Raw genomic sequence first — 17437 nt, 5'->3', positions numbered from 1 at the left:
GATTTGGAACTTCAGGAATACCTTCAGGGCCAGAAGACATCACGTTGGGCAGGCCTCCTCCATGCATGCCCCAAATGTGGGGGCAACAGACTGCTGGCCCCTGGGGAGGCTCTCCCAAGCCATGAGCACTGGCTGAAGCCAAGCTCTCAAATTTTCCCACCAAAGCGGAAATCTGCTGGGATCCACATAAAGACCACAGTGAATACTGGTTCGGAGGGCAGCAAGCAGCCACAGTAGGCTAAAGGGGAGGGAAGACCTTTTACAATGTTTCCACCCCACACACAAACACAGGGAAAATCAGACACCTCCCTCTGCCCACTTGGATGGCTTATGGGTCCAGGACACAGACCGGATGGAGGGAAGGAGGAGGGCCCCTGGGCCCGGGCCTTACATTCACAAACGGGCTTTATTCTAGACTTTCGATGTTATTTCCAAATGATGTTTGTTATGAGCCCAACTGTATCTTCCAAAAGTTCAAATGTTGAGGTTCCTAATCCCCAGGACTTCAAAAGGTAACTATATTTGGAGACAGGATCTTTAAAGAAATAATTAAGTTAAAATGAGGTCATTAGGGTGGGCCCTAATCCAATACTACTGGTTTCCTTACAACAAGAGGACAACTGGACACAGGCACACAGAGAGAAGACTATATGATGAGATGGGGAGCAGACGGCCAACCACAGCCAAGGAGAAATGCCTCAGAAGCTGCCGACCCTGCACACACCTTGACCTCAGACCTCCAGCCTCCAGAACTGAGACAGATTCTGTTGTGTAAGCCAGCAAGTCTGTGGTGCTTGGTTATGGCAGCCCTAGCAGACGAATACAACGTAAATCCTATTCACACTGTATGTGTTTTTAAACATTAATATTTTCAAATATGAATATTTTTTAAAACTATAACATTTTAACCTGTTCCGGCATTTCTGGACTTTTAACATATTGAAAACCATCACCACCAGCTCTCAAAAAATAAAAGTGGCCCTGTGTCTCTGCACTCCCGAGCTGCCCTGCTGCAGGGCCTCGGCTGTGACGAGAGGATCCAGCAGCCCACCTGGCAGCTCTCTGGAGATCTGGAATGACGGTGTGCCTGGACGCAGCCTTCATATCTGGCCCGAGAGCCAGCTGGCACCATTAGACCGAGGAGAGGGCTCTGAGCTTTCCCAGCAGGCTGGCAACCTCCCAACCTCCCTCCTCCCAACCCCCATACAACCATCTGGAAAATAAAAATAATACCTTCTGCTTCCTACTAAGCTCCAGGGACCCTGTGAGGAACAGAGAGAGATTACCCAGTAAGCCCCCCACATTCCTAGAGAAGGTCGCCCTGGAATAGGCTAGTGTCCGGCCTCATTTGTTCTAAATAGCAGAAGTAAGATGCTAACCAGTGCTCTCTCCAGCTGCCTGGCCTGGCCTCAGGTCCATTTCTGCTTCCAGCCCCGCTGATTGCAGGCAAGGCTTCCCACAGGGCCCCCTCGCTGCTCCCTGCAGCCCGTCTGAGGTTCAAGCAACTGAGAGGTGTGTTGAGCGGTGCTATGCAAACCCAGCGCTCTCCAGTCACCCGGGGATTTGTTGGAATGCAGATTCCTATTCAGCAAATCTAGCTGAGGCCCTGAGCTTCTGCATTCCCCCTGGGGATGCAGATGTTACTGGTCCGAGAGGAAAAGCGCTAGACAGTATAGCAGGAGGGGATTTTAGTCTCAAATGCATTCTGGCAGAAACCTGGACTCCCAGTCAAGCAACCTGATGGTCATTTGGAGGGAAGTATGACGTTCTCCCTGGCAGCTCAGAGGGGTGCAGATCTGCCTGAGCTTCTGCCCAGCCACGTTTCCTCACTTTTCAAGGTGCGCACGCAGCGCCAGAGTCCAGGCAGCGTTTATCCAGCTTTCAGTCCAGCCCAGCAATTAATCTTTAGGTCAGCGCTCTGGGAATCCAAAGGTGGGCACAGCTCAATCTTGGAGTGTCCCTGAGAAACAATACAGCCCCTCTCCAGAGGGGCTTCTCTGAGCCTCCCCTCCCTCCGGCGGGCGCTGGCCAGGCCCCAGGGTCGATTCATTCTGGTTAATTGCATTTTTCCTGGCAGGGCTTCCGGGCTCATGAAATTTGTTTCTTGCCAAAGGCGAGGATCAGCTGGCAACAGAGAGCGGGGGCTGCAGCTAATCAGGTGCAATCGTTTTTTAATGACATCTTTTTCTCCCTAATTATCAAAATCACGTGACTCACTTTAGAAATTTTAGAAAATGTTGAAAAGTATAAAGAAGGAAATAATTCTGCAATCCGACAACTCAGAAATAATCTGTTTTAACATTTTGAACAATACCCTTCCAATCTTTTATGGGCTTAAGTGTACTCGGTATGCAGTCCTACATTGGGCTCCCCAAATTCTTCGAAAACATGATTTTCAACAGCTTCATAATAGTTTTCCCAAACAGACTGTGAGCAAGTTGAGGACAGGACTTGTTCCGTTTTATATTCCTAGAATTTGATAGACAGTCGACAAAATTTTGTTGAATAAATGAAAATTTCCTGAGTTTACTGTTTACTGCATAAAAAGCTATACATTTTTCTATTTTACATTTACTTCTTTTAAGGTACCAGTATGCTAAAATTTGGTAAATATAATTTCAATCCCAGTTGAATCTCTGAAGACTACATAAGAATAATATAAAAAATATAGATAGGGGCTGGCCTGGTGGTGCAGCAGTTAAGTGTGCACATTCCACTTCGGCGGCCCGGGTTTCGCCAGTTTGGATCCCAGGTGCGGCCCTGGCACCGCTTGGCAAGCCATGCTGTGGTAGGCATCCCACATATAAAGTAGCAGAAGATGGGCATGGATGTTAGCTCAGGGCCAGTCTTCCTCAGCAAAAACAGGAGGATTGGCAGCAGATGTTAGCTCAGGGCTAATCTTCCTCAAAAAAAAAAAACACATATATATATATAAATAGAGTTCAAGTGCAGTTATCTTCTGCAAGCAAGGCCACCTAGAATTCTTCTATGGCTCTTTAACAAACCTTCAGTGGGATTCCTGCCTCTGCTGACAAATAGAGAAAATTCTAGAAAGGAGGGGAATTCTTGATTTGGGTACAAAGTTAATTCAACATTGGCAGGGATAGAAGAAGTCAATTCCATAGAAATGTAAAAGACATCAACAGTCTGGCCTCATCTGGGAGACCCATGGCAGGGAATGTGGGGTGACGGATGACGAGCATGGGGCGGAGCGGATGGCCCCCTCTTTGCTGCAGCAGAATCAGGCCCTTACCTTTGGCCCCTCTGGCGCTCATCTTGTCCCTCCCGTCCTTGGAGAAAAGCAAGCTATAGCCAACCACCTTTACAAATTGTAAAACCAGGCTCTCCTGTCAGAGTCAGGGCCAGAGACTTTCTATTCCCTCTTGCACTGAAGATATTTTACCTGGACCTTAACATCTATAACATTGATAGTTTCCTGGAAAGGAGTAGAAATGAAAATCTAGCTTTGTGTTCCCCTCCTCTAACTGAACAGAGGGTGGGACCAGCCCAGTCAGTCCAGATCACTAGGAACCTCCAGTGGCCCCGAGGGAGCTAGAGCTCAGCTGGCATCCCATCCACTCACTTCCTCATTAACAAACATCCATGGAACCAGGCCTGCTTTGGCCTGGAGGGGGATGCCGCCACCTGGAGGACTCAGGCTCATGGAGATCATTGCTTATCCCACCCCTCTGCCTCTGGCCACCTGAAATGATGGAGCTTTAACTCAAAGACTAAGCTTGTGCGTGAGAACTAACTAAAAGGGAAGACAGTGTAGGGAACTGCCAAAGCCAAGACTGGGGGTAAGACAGACCTGAGTTCCAGTCCTTGCTCTGTCACTTATGCTGTACAACCACAGATGGGAAATCACCTCTTTGAGCCTCAGTTTCCTCATTTGTGAAATAGGCTACGGGCTGGCCTGGTGGCGCAGCAGTTAAGTGCACATGTTCCACCGGGTCGGATCCCGGGTGCAGACGTGGCACCACTTGGCAAGCCATACTGTGGTAGGCATCCCACATATAAAGGAGAGGAAGATTGGCACAGATATTAGCACAGGGCCAGTCTTCCTCAGCAAGAAGAGGAAGATTGGCAGCAGATGTTAGCTCGGGGCTAATCTTCCTCAAAAAAAAAAAAAGAAATAGGCTAATACTGTACCTACCTCATAGAACGGTGGGAGGTTTCACTGAGGTGAGGCAGGTAAGGTGCTGATGCTGAGCCTGGTACCTGGCACATATTAGGTGCTATGATGAAGAGGATGATGATGATGACATGAGTCTGATGCCAACAAGAGAAAGGGACAGATGCTGACAATTCCAGAGCCAGCTGACGCCCCAGGTTCAGTTTTGTCTGGTTTTCAGGGTTTTTCACTCTATCAGCACACAACACTCCTTCAGCCCTGCATGCTCCCTGATGTTTTTGCTTAAAGCAAACAGGTTACGTTAGTTTCCCACGGCTGCTGTTAAAAAAAATAACACAACCTGGTGTCTGATAACATGGGAATTTACTCTGTCACAGTTCTGGAGGCAGCAGTCTGAAATCAAGGTGCTACCGGCCCTCTGCAGCCGAGGGGGTCCGTTCCTTGCCTCTTCCAGCTTCTGGCGCCTCTTGGCATCCCTCGGCTTGTAGCTGCATCACTCCAGTCTCTGCCTAGTCGCCACATCGCCTTCTCCTCTGTGCCTGTTTTCTGCTCTGTGTCTCTTACAAGGACACCTGTCACCCACCTGGATAATCCAGGATCATCTCCTCATCTCAAGACACTTAACTTCACTGCATCTGCAAAGGTAACGTTCACAGGTTCTGGGGGTTAGGACGTGCACATATTTGGGGGCCACCTTTCAGCCCACTTCTCAGGGGAACTAAGAACATGGGCTTTAGAATCAGACTGACCTGGATACCAGCTCCATCACTGCTAACTGGTCAGATCACTTTGATTGAATTACTTAACATCATTGAGTCTCAGTTTTTGTAAAAGGACCAACAGTGCCAATTCCTCAGGCTTGTTTTTAATAAGCCAATACGTCAGAAGCCCTCGGTAAATGGTAGCTCTCATTACTAATGGCAGGTGTACCTGCTAGGCTGCAAGCTCCTAAGAGCAGGCACCGTCTCTCTTTGCTTCCTTCACAGGTCGATCTAGCACGAGTCTGTGAAGAGTCCATCCTCAGTGAAGATGGGGCGATAAATTGGCTGAACATGTGACCTAAACAGCCAATGTCATCAATTACACGAGATTCTGCAGATGTTAGGAAAGTTGGGTTCAAGTTCCCCAGAGATCTGAAGAAGGCCGTCATTGGAGGGTCCACCAGTTACGGCCCCCCCCCACCCCCCTCCCGCTGAGCATTGCAGGGCCCAGCTGCCAGGCCTTGGCAGAGAAGGGGACTCCTAGGGCAGGCATGGACTGTGCTCTCTCGGCTCTGTGGCTGCCATTCTTTGAAATCCCTCCCCCACAACCTCATTCCAGTTGTAGGGGTGCCTACTCTGGAGAAGGCACAGAATTTCATAAAGAGATCAGAACCGTAATTCCCAGGGAGGGGCACTTTTCCAGATCACAACTGGGGATTCACCTGATCATTTCCCCTATTCCAGAAGAGTCAGCTGCACTGGCATATTACAAACATTCCAGCACATCTGAATAACTCAGGGGGCTTACTCAGTGCAGATTCCTGGGCCCACCCAGACTGCCTCAATGAAGCTTTAGTGGGGTGGGGATAGGAATTAAACATTTCAAACAAGCCCCTTAGGTAATTCTGATTCACTTGGAGAAAACCAGCTATAATAAGCAAATTATAATCCAACCCATCCCCAGACAGGGGCTTGATCTCCAAACATGCCAGTTAGGAGCCAACACGTCAGACTGGAAAGAATAGGAGCTTGGGAGTCAAACGAGATTGAGATCCAAACTTAGGTCCTCCATGGAATAGCTGTGGGGCTTCGGGCAAATGGCTTAACTTCTCTGGCTCTCAGCTTCTTCTGCTGTAAAGTGGGCGTAATATATCTCTCAGTGTTGTGGTGTTAATTAAATGAGAATTACCTAAAGTGCCAGCCCACAGTAGGTTGGAGCAGAGACTGCTACTGTTCACCAATCCATTTCCTCCTCTCCATTGACGCACAGCTTGACTGTATTTCCAAGCACCCCTGACCTTTAGGCACGGCCGTGTGACTAGTTCTCACCAAGGGAATGATCGGAAGCAACGTGTGGTTGTGCTAGACAGAGGCTGAAGGAACAGATGCGCCGCCTCCATGTTCTCCTTCATCTCCCACCAACTGGATGCAGGTGACAGGCCCTCAGAAATGGGGAGCTAAAATCTGGAAGGAGCCTGGGTCTCGGAATCACTGGGTAGAGGAAAGCCACCCACCAACCAGAGTACCTGCCTTGGATTTTTTTTGCAAATAAGCCCAAACACTTTTGGGATCTATTTTTTACAACCAATATATAGGTGGTCTGGAAATGTTCATCCTCTTTCTCCACCTCCGAATGATAATTACACATTACCCAGAATTGGTACAAGAGTTTTATTCCACTCAAAACTCCTTTAGAGTGTAAACCATGATCTCTCTGTGGTAGGCTGAATTCTAAAGACGGCCTCTCTCAGATTCTTGTCCCTTGGTTGTTCAATTCAGGAATGTAGGCACTCCTGTGAAGGAATTCTTCAGAGGTAATTCAAGTTCCAAGCCAATTGACTTTAAAATATGGAGATTATCTGGGTGGGCCTGACCCAAGCACATGGCTCTTTAAAAGACAGAAGGGGAAGTGGGAGAGATTCAAGTGTGGGAAGCATCTATGAGCCCTGGCTGCGTTGAAGGTAGAGGGGCCATGTGAGAAGGCATAAGACAGCTCTAAGGAACTGAGGGCAGCTCCTGGCCGGCAGCCAGCAAGGAAACAGGGACCTCAGACCAAAAGCCACAAAGAACTGGATTCTGACAATAATCTGAGAGAACTAGAAGCAGATTCTGCCCAGAACCTCCAGATAATAGCCTCGTCTAGCCAACATCTTGATTTCCGGCCTTATGAGACCCTGAGCGTAGAGCCTAGTCAAGCCCACCCAGACTTCTGACCTACAGCACTGTGAACTAATTAGTGTTCTTTTTAGTCACTAAGTTTGTGATAATTCGTTACAGCAGCAATAGAAACCAATACATTAGCTAAATCTGTTTCCTCACTATTTTTTCAGACATTTGGTGGGGAGGTGGGAGAAAGCAGATTGGATGAGATCTAAGAACCCTTTTCACTTTACATCTGCTCACTCCTTGTGCTCGGTTGTATATTAGGGGCTCCTTAGCCTATGCACTTAAGAACTGGTGGAGGGGCTGGCCCCGTGGCCGAGTGGTTGAGTTCGCGCGCTCCGCTGCAGGCGGCCCAGTGTTTCGTTAGTTCGAATCCTGGGCGCGGACATGGCACTGCTCATCAGACCACGCTGAGGCAGCGTCCCACATGCCACAACTAGAAGAACCTACAACGAAGAATACACAACTATGTACCGGGGGGCTTTGGGGAGAAAAAGGAAAAAATAAAAAAAATCTTAAAAAAAAAAAAACTGGTGGAGACACGGCACAGGCTGGGGACTAGTTGCAGCTCTATAAGCAGAGACGATCCACTCCCCATTTCACCAGGCCCCAAAGCCGAGACTGAAAGAGGGATTCAGCAAAACGATTTCAAAGCCTGATGTGCTCACCTTCAACCTCCCAGCAGACTTCCAAGGCTGAGAATATGGAGGATCCTTCACTACTAAGATGCTTCTCCACCAGCCCTGGGCGCACAGAAGGAGCAGGCGGCTTATTCTGATTACATATCCTAGAACCCTCCTGGCCTGATGCATATACCCTGATTTCTGTGCCCCTTATCCTAAGACACCCTCCAAAAGCAGAAAGTGTTCCTGCACATATCACTCCCTTAACCAGGTGAATTGAAGTTCTTGAAAGTTTCCCAGTAAAGGAGACAGACACAGGTATCACCCTAAGATACTGCATACACAAATGGACAACGGCCACCCTGAAAATAAAACTCTGACCCACAGCTTGTAGCAACTAGTCCAGGAAGCCAAACAATAACTCTTGTAGCAATCAACTCCAAATGGCCAGGACTTGATTAATAAATGACAACTTCCCTAATTTTTGCCCCCATGTCCAATTTAGGACTAACCAGAGGAAGCTAAATATGCACCCCTAACCCATCACATGGGATGCCCCGCTTCTAATTAGCCCACCTACAGCTTCCTCAGGCCATCAGCCTCCCACCGGGAAATAATTGCAGTCTTCCCTTTCTTTAACTAGAAAGCTTTCCTCCTCCTCTGCCTGCCTTTGAGTCTCTGCCATTCGCAAGTGATGACGGCTGGCTCCCTTGCTGCACAGCAAGCTCTGGATAAATGGCGGTGGCTCGTTCTCATTTAGGCAGTCTTCATTTATGTCCACCACACTTATTTTACAAGCAGATTCAGGGCTCTGAGACATAAGTGATACAGTAGTTGCTTTTAATAATGTAAGTTATTCACACTAATTCCAATAATAAAAGGGAAATTTCAAATAAGGCTTCAGGAGTGTTTCATGGAACCGCAAGGTCAGGAAAGTGTCCAGGCCACAGGAAGATCCTGGAACCAGAGTCTGGAAAAGCCATCAGAGTCCTCTCATTATCTTGCATCTTGTCTCAGAAAGCTTTATCTTTCCTTGTTGCAAACAGGCTTCTGTGGTCCATATGGCAGAAAACATGACCATGGGCAGGGTCTGTAATTAATGGCGCTTGTCCAGTCGCCTGCAGGGAGAGGACTCTCTGTCCTGATTCCAAGTTCCAGGGGAAGGGACATAGACCGGACCACCTTGGGTTAAGTGCCACCCTAGAATAACTCACCAACTAAGTCCCTAACCCCCTAACCTGGATGGGGAGTGGCTCTGAGCATGGCAGCCCCCATGTCTTTACGAACATGGCAATCAGGAGCCCATCCCTGTAACCCGTGAAGGGGAGAGGTGGGGAGAGCCAGGACTATTCCTGGAGAAAATGTAGAGGGGTACACAACCCAATTGGGGTTCACTCCATTCCTGATGGCACAATGAGACAGTAGTTACATGGTGCTAGACTCAATGCCTCCCAGTATCACTAACCATTGTGGTCTAGTCACTGATTTTCCTTGCAAACACACTCATCCATCCATTCATTTAACAAACAGCAATTGCATACCCCAACATTATGGTAGATGCTAGATATACAATGGTGGAAAAAACCCATAATCTCTGGCCTCATGGAGAGGGGGACACTACCACATAAATGGACAATTACAATGCTGTGGAAAGTATTATGCTCCATCTATAAATCAGATCAGGGGGTAGGCTGAGGAGGGGGCTATTAAGAGATGCTTCCTAGAGCCAGCCCTGATGGCCTAGTGGATCAAGTTCAGCACTCACTGATTCGGCAGCCCGGGTTCACTTCCCAGTCATGGAACCCACACCACTCATCTGTCAGTTGCCATGCTGTGGTGGTGGCTCACATAGAAGAATCAGAATAACCTACAAGTAGGATATACAACTATGTACTGGAGCTTTGGGGAGGCAAAAAAAGAAAAACAGGAAGACTGGCAACAGATGTTAGCTCAGGGCAAATCTTTCCTGCAAAAAAAAAAAAAAAAATCCTCAAAGCAGCCAAAACTAAAGAAAAACATTAAAAAAAGGAATGCTTCCTAGAGAACATGATACCCGAAAAGAATCTTGAAAACTGGGGAGGTTGGTAGAAATAAGGGAAGGAAGAGTGTTCCAGGCAGAAACAGAGTTCGTTGTCAAGGAAGGGCATTTGGGAGGAACAGTAGGATAGTAAGGTTGACATGAGGTGTATTGGAGTGGGAGTACTGGGAGGTAGACTAGAGAGGGGACAACGACTAGATCTGAAGGGACGTGAAAGCCATAAGTATGATGGAAGGGGGCTTCCCACACAGGAGTGACCTAGATGACTTGATTTATATTCCTGAGAGGTCACCATGGCTGAGAATGGATTGGGGGGTATCTGTAGATGGGGAGACCCAGTTAGGCAATTGCTGCAGTAACCTTGGGGTTGCTAAGGTGAATGAAGACAGTGGCCTTGGAGATGGAGAAGAGCAAACTGACTCAAGAGATGTCATCACATAGGTCAAATAAAGGCCATGTGGTAGGTGGGGTGGTGAGACAAGATATAAAGTTATTACTTGAAATAATAGATGAAAGATTGAGGGATTGATTCTATCACCATTTATTTGGCAGAATCACAAGGCTGAATCATGAGCCTTCCTGCAATCCTAGTCCAAAGTTTGTTCAGTCCAGAGACGATCTGAGTGAAGAGGAGCTTATGAGTCACCTGTCACCGTGGTCTCGTGGGGTTTCTTATCTCCACGGGACAAAGCGGAAGTGAAGAATACTTTAGGGTCTTCATTATGAGAATTCAGTTCAATACAGTGAAAAGCCAAAATGGTGGGGTTGGGGGAAAACTGAAAATCTGATTTAGTCTCGACCACCAAGTAGAAGTGGAACAAAAACAACCAACTAGGCAGAGATCCAATTTGGATTATAAAAAGACAGTTGATCAGTAGGATCGGTACAGACTGAAAAATCAGGAGCAAATGAAGAGTCCACTAAGCACAAAAGTTTTGCTATGGCAATATGCAGTGCGATCCAACTGCACTAAACAGAGCTTCCTGCCAAGGAGAAACGTAATCTTCCCTCGTGGCAAAAGTCAGAATTTCATGACATCAGCCAGAGAACCACAAAAGAATGCATCTCATAACACAAGATGCCTCTAAGCCATCAGGAGAATATGCTCCCTCCACCCCGCTAACCAACAGTCATCATTTACTGATTTATTTGTTTAACAGGCACATTCCATTTCTCAGCCACATTCTTTCCAAGCTGACAGGTTGAATATATACCTAAAACACAAGCTCTCCAATGTACATTTTTCCTTCAGTGTTGTGAGGTGTATCTTCCTAAAACACTGTTTTACACACACCACCTTTCCCGTGTTAAACACAACAAATTAGTTATCCACTGCCCTTTTTTTGTCCAAATAAATTTATAAATTTTAATCTGGCTACAAAAGAAAGTTTTAATTTAAAGATTTTAATCTGGCTTCAAAGAAAATTCCAACACCCAGAAACATTCACTTCTGTAAGTTAGGACACATTGACAACATGCGTGACAGGAGAAAGAAGTAAATTATAAGAATTCTTTTAAATCTCCTTCTTCCCCCATTATGGTAGATTGTATTATCACCCCACATAGTTGCTGCCCCACCCTGGAGGAGGATAACACCTCCCTGCCCATTGCATCAGCTGCGGGGATGTGACTCGAGGCAGCCCTCCTTGTGGGAGGATTATGTATCCCCACCCTGGTGACCTCAAGACTGGCCATAGGACTTGCTTTGATCAATGCAATGGTAACAGAAGTGATGTTAGCATAAGCTTTAGGAGTGACCATGTGGTTCTGCCATGTTCTCTTTCTTCCATGAGACTAGCACAGGGGAGGAAAAATAATTTTCCTTCTAAGTTCTTGGTTGGGGTCCCTATAACAAAAGAGATTAACAAGAGAAAAACAGAACAGAGTTTATTGACAAGTTGTAAGGGAGGACAAATAATTTTCCCTCTACCTTTCTGAGTTCTTAGCTGAGACCCCAGTAAAAAAAAGACAGATTAACAAGAGAAAAACAAACAGAAGTTTATTAACATTGTGTGCTCATGTATACATAAGGAGATATCCAGGGAAAAACGAGTAACTCCCCAAAGCAGCTTAAAATTCACTTAAATACCATCTTAATAGGAAAAGGGGACAGGGGATGGAGGCCTCTCAGGGGAGAGTAAGTGATTTTTAGGAAAGATGAATGGATCTTGAGAAGACTAGACGGGAGGTGCGATAGTTTGTGACAGTGTGTCAGGGTGTGGTGTGGACTTCTAGTCTCCTCTCCTGGGATGAGTCAGTCCTCGCTGGTTGATGCAGTTCCTGGGGAGGGGATCTATGACAACTGAGTTCCTTTGGGAGGCTCTGTCCGTAGGCAGATAAGAGGGGTTCAGAGAAAGCCCCTCCCACCCCGAATTTGCTGTTTTCAAGTGTCCACAGCTCAGAATAACCAATATACCAAAGGGCCATATTCTGGGGTGGCATGTTTTGCTACCCCTTCCTTCTACACCTCATGTATACATAGGAGACATCCAGGGAAAAACGAGTAACTCTCAAAGTGGCTTAAAACTCAAGCTAAAATACTATCTTCAGCTAAAGATGAAAGAAAGGTATGGGGGAGGCCAGTTATGGGGAGGTGACCAGGACCAGCATCGTAACAAGAGTAAGGTTTGTGATGCAGATTTAAGTTGGTGCCTTCTCCATTGATGAGGATCCAAAGTTGTCTCCGGGGATCAGCGTTTGTCCTTCCTGATAGACAGGGCAGGAGGGTGTACACCTTTGTAAATTCATGTCCCGCTTTTAGGCAAATGGGGGAGGGCAGAGAACTTTTCTTGTCTTCTTCTTCTCCATTACCTTCAGCTCAGAAGAATCCTTCTGCCGAAGGGGCATATTCCGCCCTCCTTCCGCAACGATGTCCCGAATAAGGACTGCTGGATCAGCCCAGCTCCCAGAGCGACGACAACTCAGAGCAGAGCTGCAGACAGCCCACAGCTGACAAGGAATGTGAGCAAGAACTCAACTTCAGTCACTGGCAACCAGTGAGGTTTTGGAGCTGCTTGTTACCACAGCATAATTAGGCCATACTGACTGACACACCCAGAGTGTCAACTGAGTTTTTCTTATGTTTGAAGAGAGCTTTTATGCATTAAAATAAATAAGTTGAGTTTCATTTTATACACAAATTATATCTTAAAACATAATTTTTAAGCCTTTAAACTCATGTTATTTTACTTACAAATCAATTAACCTTGTGTTAATATTTTGTGAGCCAATTTTTGTTTGCTTGGTTTTTTTTTTTGATGAAGGTTAGCCCTGAGCTAACATCTGCCGCCAATCCTCCTCTTTTTGCTGAGGAAGATTGGCCCTGAGCTAACATCCGTGCTCACCTTCCTCTACTTTATACATGGGATGCCTGCCACAGCATGGCTTGACCAGCAGTGCGTAGGTCTGCACCCAGGATCCAAACAGGCAAACCCTGGGCCACCAAACCAGAACGTGTGCACTTAACTGCTGCTCCACTGGACCGGGCCCCCAATTTTGTTTTTGATTAGTGCCTAATTGGCTTATAAATTTGATAAAGTACACCCAAATGTTTATGAAATTTTTTTAATTACATTTTAGAAATTTGAAATTAAAATCTAATTTTAATACATTTGATTTTCTCAAGCTCTTCAGAAACTCAACAAAGACAACTCACATTTCTATAGATGAAATCTTTCTAAATATTTAAAACACACTGAATCTAAAAAATTTAACCTTATAAATTTAAACATTTTTAATGGTTAAATGTTAAACATTTAAAGATTTTTCCTTTTTCTCCTCAAAGCCCCCTGGTACACAGTTGTGTATTTTTAGTTGTGGGTCCTTCTAGTTGTGGCATGTGGAACGCCGCCTCAGCATGGCCTGATGAATGGTGCCATGTCCGCGCCCAGGATCTGAACCGGCAAAACCCTGGGCTGCTGAAGCGTAGCGGGCGAACTCAACCACTCAGCCACGGGGCCAGCCCCAATAAATGTTAAACATTTAAACTTAAATATTTAAACAGTGATTTTAAACTTAATTACCTATATTTTCTTGTGAATCTTTATTAATATTCTAAGTCTAATTCGTCAGTCTCTTTACTCATATTCTCACCTTAAAAGAAAGAAAAATAAACATAATATACTATAACAATTACAAAACTTAGTTCTAGATAAAATCCATTACTAGGGGCCGGCCTGGTGGCCCAGTGGTTAAGTGCACATGTTCTGCTTTGGCAGCTTGGGATTTGCTGGTTCGGATCCTGGGTGTGGACATGGCACCACTTGGCAAGCCATGCTGTGGCAGGCGTCCCACATATAAAGTAGAGGAAGGTGGGCACGGATGTTAGCTCAGGGCCAGTCTTCCTCAGCAAAAAGAGGAGGATTGGCAGCAGTTAGCTCAGGGCTAATCTTCCTCAAAAAAAAAAGAAAAATCCATTACTAGACATAACTTAGCTTAAGCTGTCATCGAAGGATCTTTGAAAGTATTCTTATTTTCTGGCAATAACAAGATATCCCAGACCCTCATATTTCCTGCCTTAAAACACGCAACATGCTTCCCTCCAGGGAGCCCCAGCCATTCCTTGGTCTTCTGCCTGGAACACAGATAGGATGCATCTGCAAAGCAGCCCCTCGAGGCCACAAAAGAAATCCAGAAATTCACAGTAAACGTTGTCCTGGAGATGCAGAACCCAAATCCCAGGCGTTTAAGCCGCTGAGGTCCAGCCTGTCACTCAAATGCAATTCCTTACTGATATAATCGTTCTATGAACAGAGAAGCCAAGAGAAAGCTCTACACATGAAAAGGAAAAACTGACCTAAAGGGGAAGATCTGGGGGTGAGGGTGGAAAAGAAGAGACAAGGAGATGGGAAAGGGGGTGGGGAGAGGTGAGAGATGGCAACCTCTGTAAGAACAATTGCACGTAGTAAGGGTTTTTTAAAAATCTGCTTTTCCTCACGTGTAAAATGAGGATTAGAACAGTAACAGGCACAGGATCACCGTGGGAAATACGCCAGGCACACATCACGTGCTCAGTAAACATTAGCTGTCATTATTACTCTAAGCTAGGCCTCCAGAATCGATTAGAACCAGGACTGGACACCACAGGAAACCCAGAAGTCCATCCTCTGTCTCCCCACCCTCTGCTCTTCAGAACTGCTCCTCTGCACATCTGCTTTATCCTCGATCTTCCCACACATTGGCCTTTTCCCTGTGTCCATGATGCCGAAAACAGCATTAACAACACATGTTAAGTTTCTCAACTCCTCAGTTCAAGACAGCAGCCAGACTCAAGCTGCATTTTCAATTCCACGTCCAAATTTCCAGAGAGGCTGATTGTCCACCTGGATGGAAAGTCCACTCCTGGATCAATTAACTGTAGCCGTGACGGGGGAAGTTGTATGGAAAGAACATAGCTGCTCCTGCTACAACCATGAACAGTTTCCAAAATATGGAGGGGGAAGAGCAGGGTGGGTGTGCTGCTGTGAAGACAGAACAACAGTGAACACTGGGGTACATTTCTCTGAGTGTGTGAGCATGCGTGTGTTCTGACAAAGACCCTCTCCTTGACCAAACCTTAGTTAGGGTCCTCTGAGCCCTCTTCCTGACTAGGCCTCAACCTTGGCCTTCCACATCCCTCCTGTCCTTGCTGGGCCTGCCTAGCTCAGTCTTAGCAAGAATCCTCCACCCACCCTTGATATCTGATCACCCTTTTTCTTTTTTTTTTGAGGAAGATTAGCCCTTAGCTAACTTACTGCCAATCCTCTTTTTGCTGAGGAAGACTGGCCCTGAGCTAACATCCATGCCCATCTTCCTCTACTTTATATGTTGGACGCCAACCACAGCCTGGCTTTTGCCAAGGAGTGCCATGTCCACACCTGGGATCCCAACCAGCAAACCCGGGGCCGCCAAGAAGTGGAACGTGCGAACTTAACCACTGCACCACCAGGGCGGCCCTCTGATCACCCTTGATACCTTTTATTACAAGATTCACAGAACACACAAAGTTTTAAAGAGAAGTGAACTGACAAAAGCGCTACCAGCTTGCACTAAAACAGACAAGAGTTGAAACTGAAGCCATTGGGCTCCTGATCTTTTATGGGCAGGGAGCAGGATGAAACTAACCAGCTGCAAAATCAGGCCTTTTCTTATGGAAAAGAAAGGATGACCCAGAAGGTGGAGCTAAGAAGCAAATCAGGTCCAGCTGTGGACGGTACTTTCTGGGGAGGTTCCTTGGGTGTGGCTCTAAGGGGGCAGAGTCTAGAACCAAAAAAGACAAGTTATCTGCTCCCCGTGATCTTAAGTGCAATGTGAACAGGGACAGGATAACCATAACAGATAATCCCTTTCAAAATGTGGAGATGAGTGTATTTAAAAACCAGGGAAATCTGAATAAGGTTTGCAATTTAGTTAATAGTGTCAAGTGCTTCTGATAGGTCAAGTATGATGAGAACAATGGATTCATCACCACAGAGGCTACCAATGACCTTGAAAAGCAGTTTCCAATAAATGGTGTATGTGCATGCTTTACTGCACCAGGTTCAACTCGAGAGTGAATGGAAGAAATGACAGCAATGGGAGAAGCATAGTTTTGGGATCTTACTGAAATCCCACATAAAAACAGAACACCAGATAGCACAACCAAAAACCCATGGATAACATTTACAACAAAAAGGGGTCAACTCCAAAGCCCAAGTGGGGAGGATGACCCATCAAAAGCCAGAAGACCTGGACAGTACGGCATCTATGAGGAAGAAGCCGTGGGCAAAAAAATGGAGCAAATGACAAATTCATAGAGACAGAAAGTAGAATGCTGATTGCCAGAGGCTGGTGGCAGAGGGAAATGGGAGTTGTATAATGGATATGGGGTTCCAGTTTTATAAGATTGGTTACACAACAATGTAAATGTACTTAACACAACTGAACCGGACACTTAAAAATGGTTAAGTTGGCAAATTTTATAGGATACACATAATTTTAAAGATCAGAGACCTAATCTTATAAAAATGATTACAAGTATCAAGATTAAAGCCCCTATAAAAATATTTTGATAAAAACAAAAGGATTATACAATACTGAAGCTGAGGACCTGAGGGTTACTGTAAATATTCAGTAAGATTACCTTTGACCTCGTTATGTAAAGAAGTTAATCTTGTCAACTTGCTGCTTTCTTGTTTAACCTGAGGGCTGACTCAAGGGTCACAAGGATAGATGAGCTTGTTTTATGGAAGAGAATGCCTTCAAGGACCACCAGATTACAGCCCCCAGCTGCCATCAAAGCCAGAAGCCAGATTGCCCAAGATGCCCAGAGTCTCATCAGGAGTGAAAGAAAGAAAATTATCCTTTTATTTCTCCAAATCTCCTCCTGCCACCCCTTAGCTCTATAAAACCCTGCCTCCTTCTCTTGTTAGGCAAATTTGAAGAGAACGCACTTCCCACTTTCTCATTTTGGCCAATTCCAATACACCTTTCTCCATCTCCAAGCACCAAAGTCTCAGGGTTTGGCTTACTATGCATCGGGCACATGAACTTGAGATTAAGAGGTTCTGCAACAATTTTACTAAAGAAATTAAAGAAGATCTATATAAATGAAAAATATAATCACAGATCAGAAGACTCAATGTTGTTATGATGTCAATTCTTCCTCAATTGATCTATATAATCAACGCCATCCCAATCAAGAGAATTGACAAGTTAATTCTAAACTTTAAAGGGAAATGCAAAAGACCTTGAATAGCCACAGCGTGAAAAAGAACCATGTTGGAGGACTTACACTACCTTCTTTCAAGACTCACTCTAA

The sequence above is a fragment of the Equus asinus genome, chromosome 9 (assembly GCF_041296235.1).
Source record: "Equus asinus isolate D_3611 breed Donkey chromosome 9, EquAss-T2T_v2, whole genome shotgun sequence".
Lineage (NCBI taxonomy): Eukaryota > Metazoa > Chordata > Mammalia > Perissodactyla > Equidae > Equus > Equus asinus.
This window is presented reverse-complemented; position numbering follows the sequence as displayed.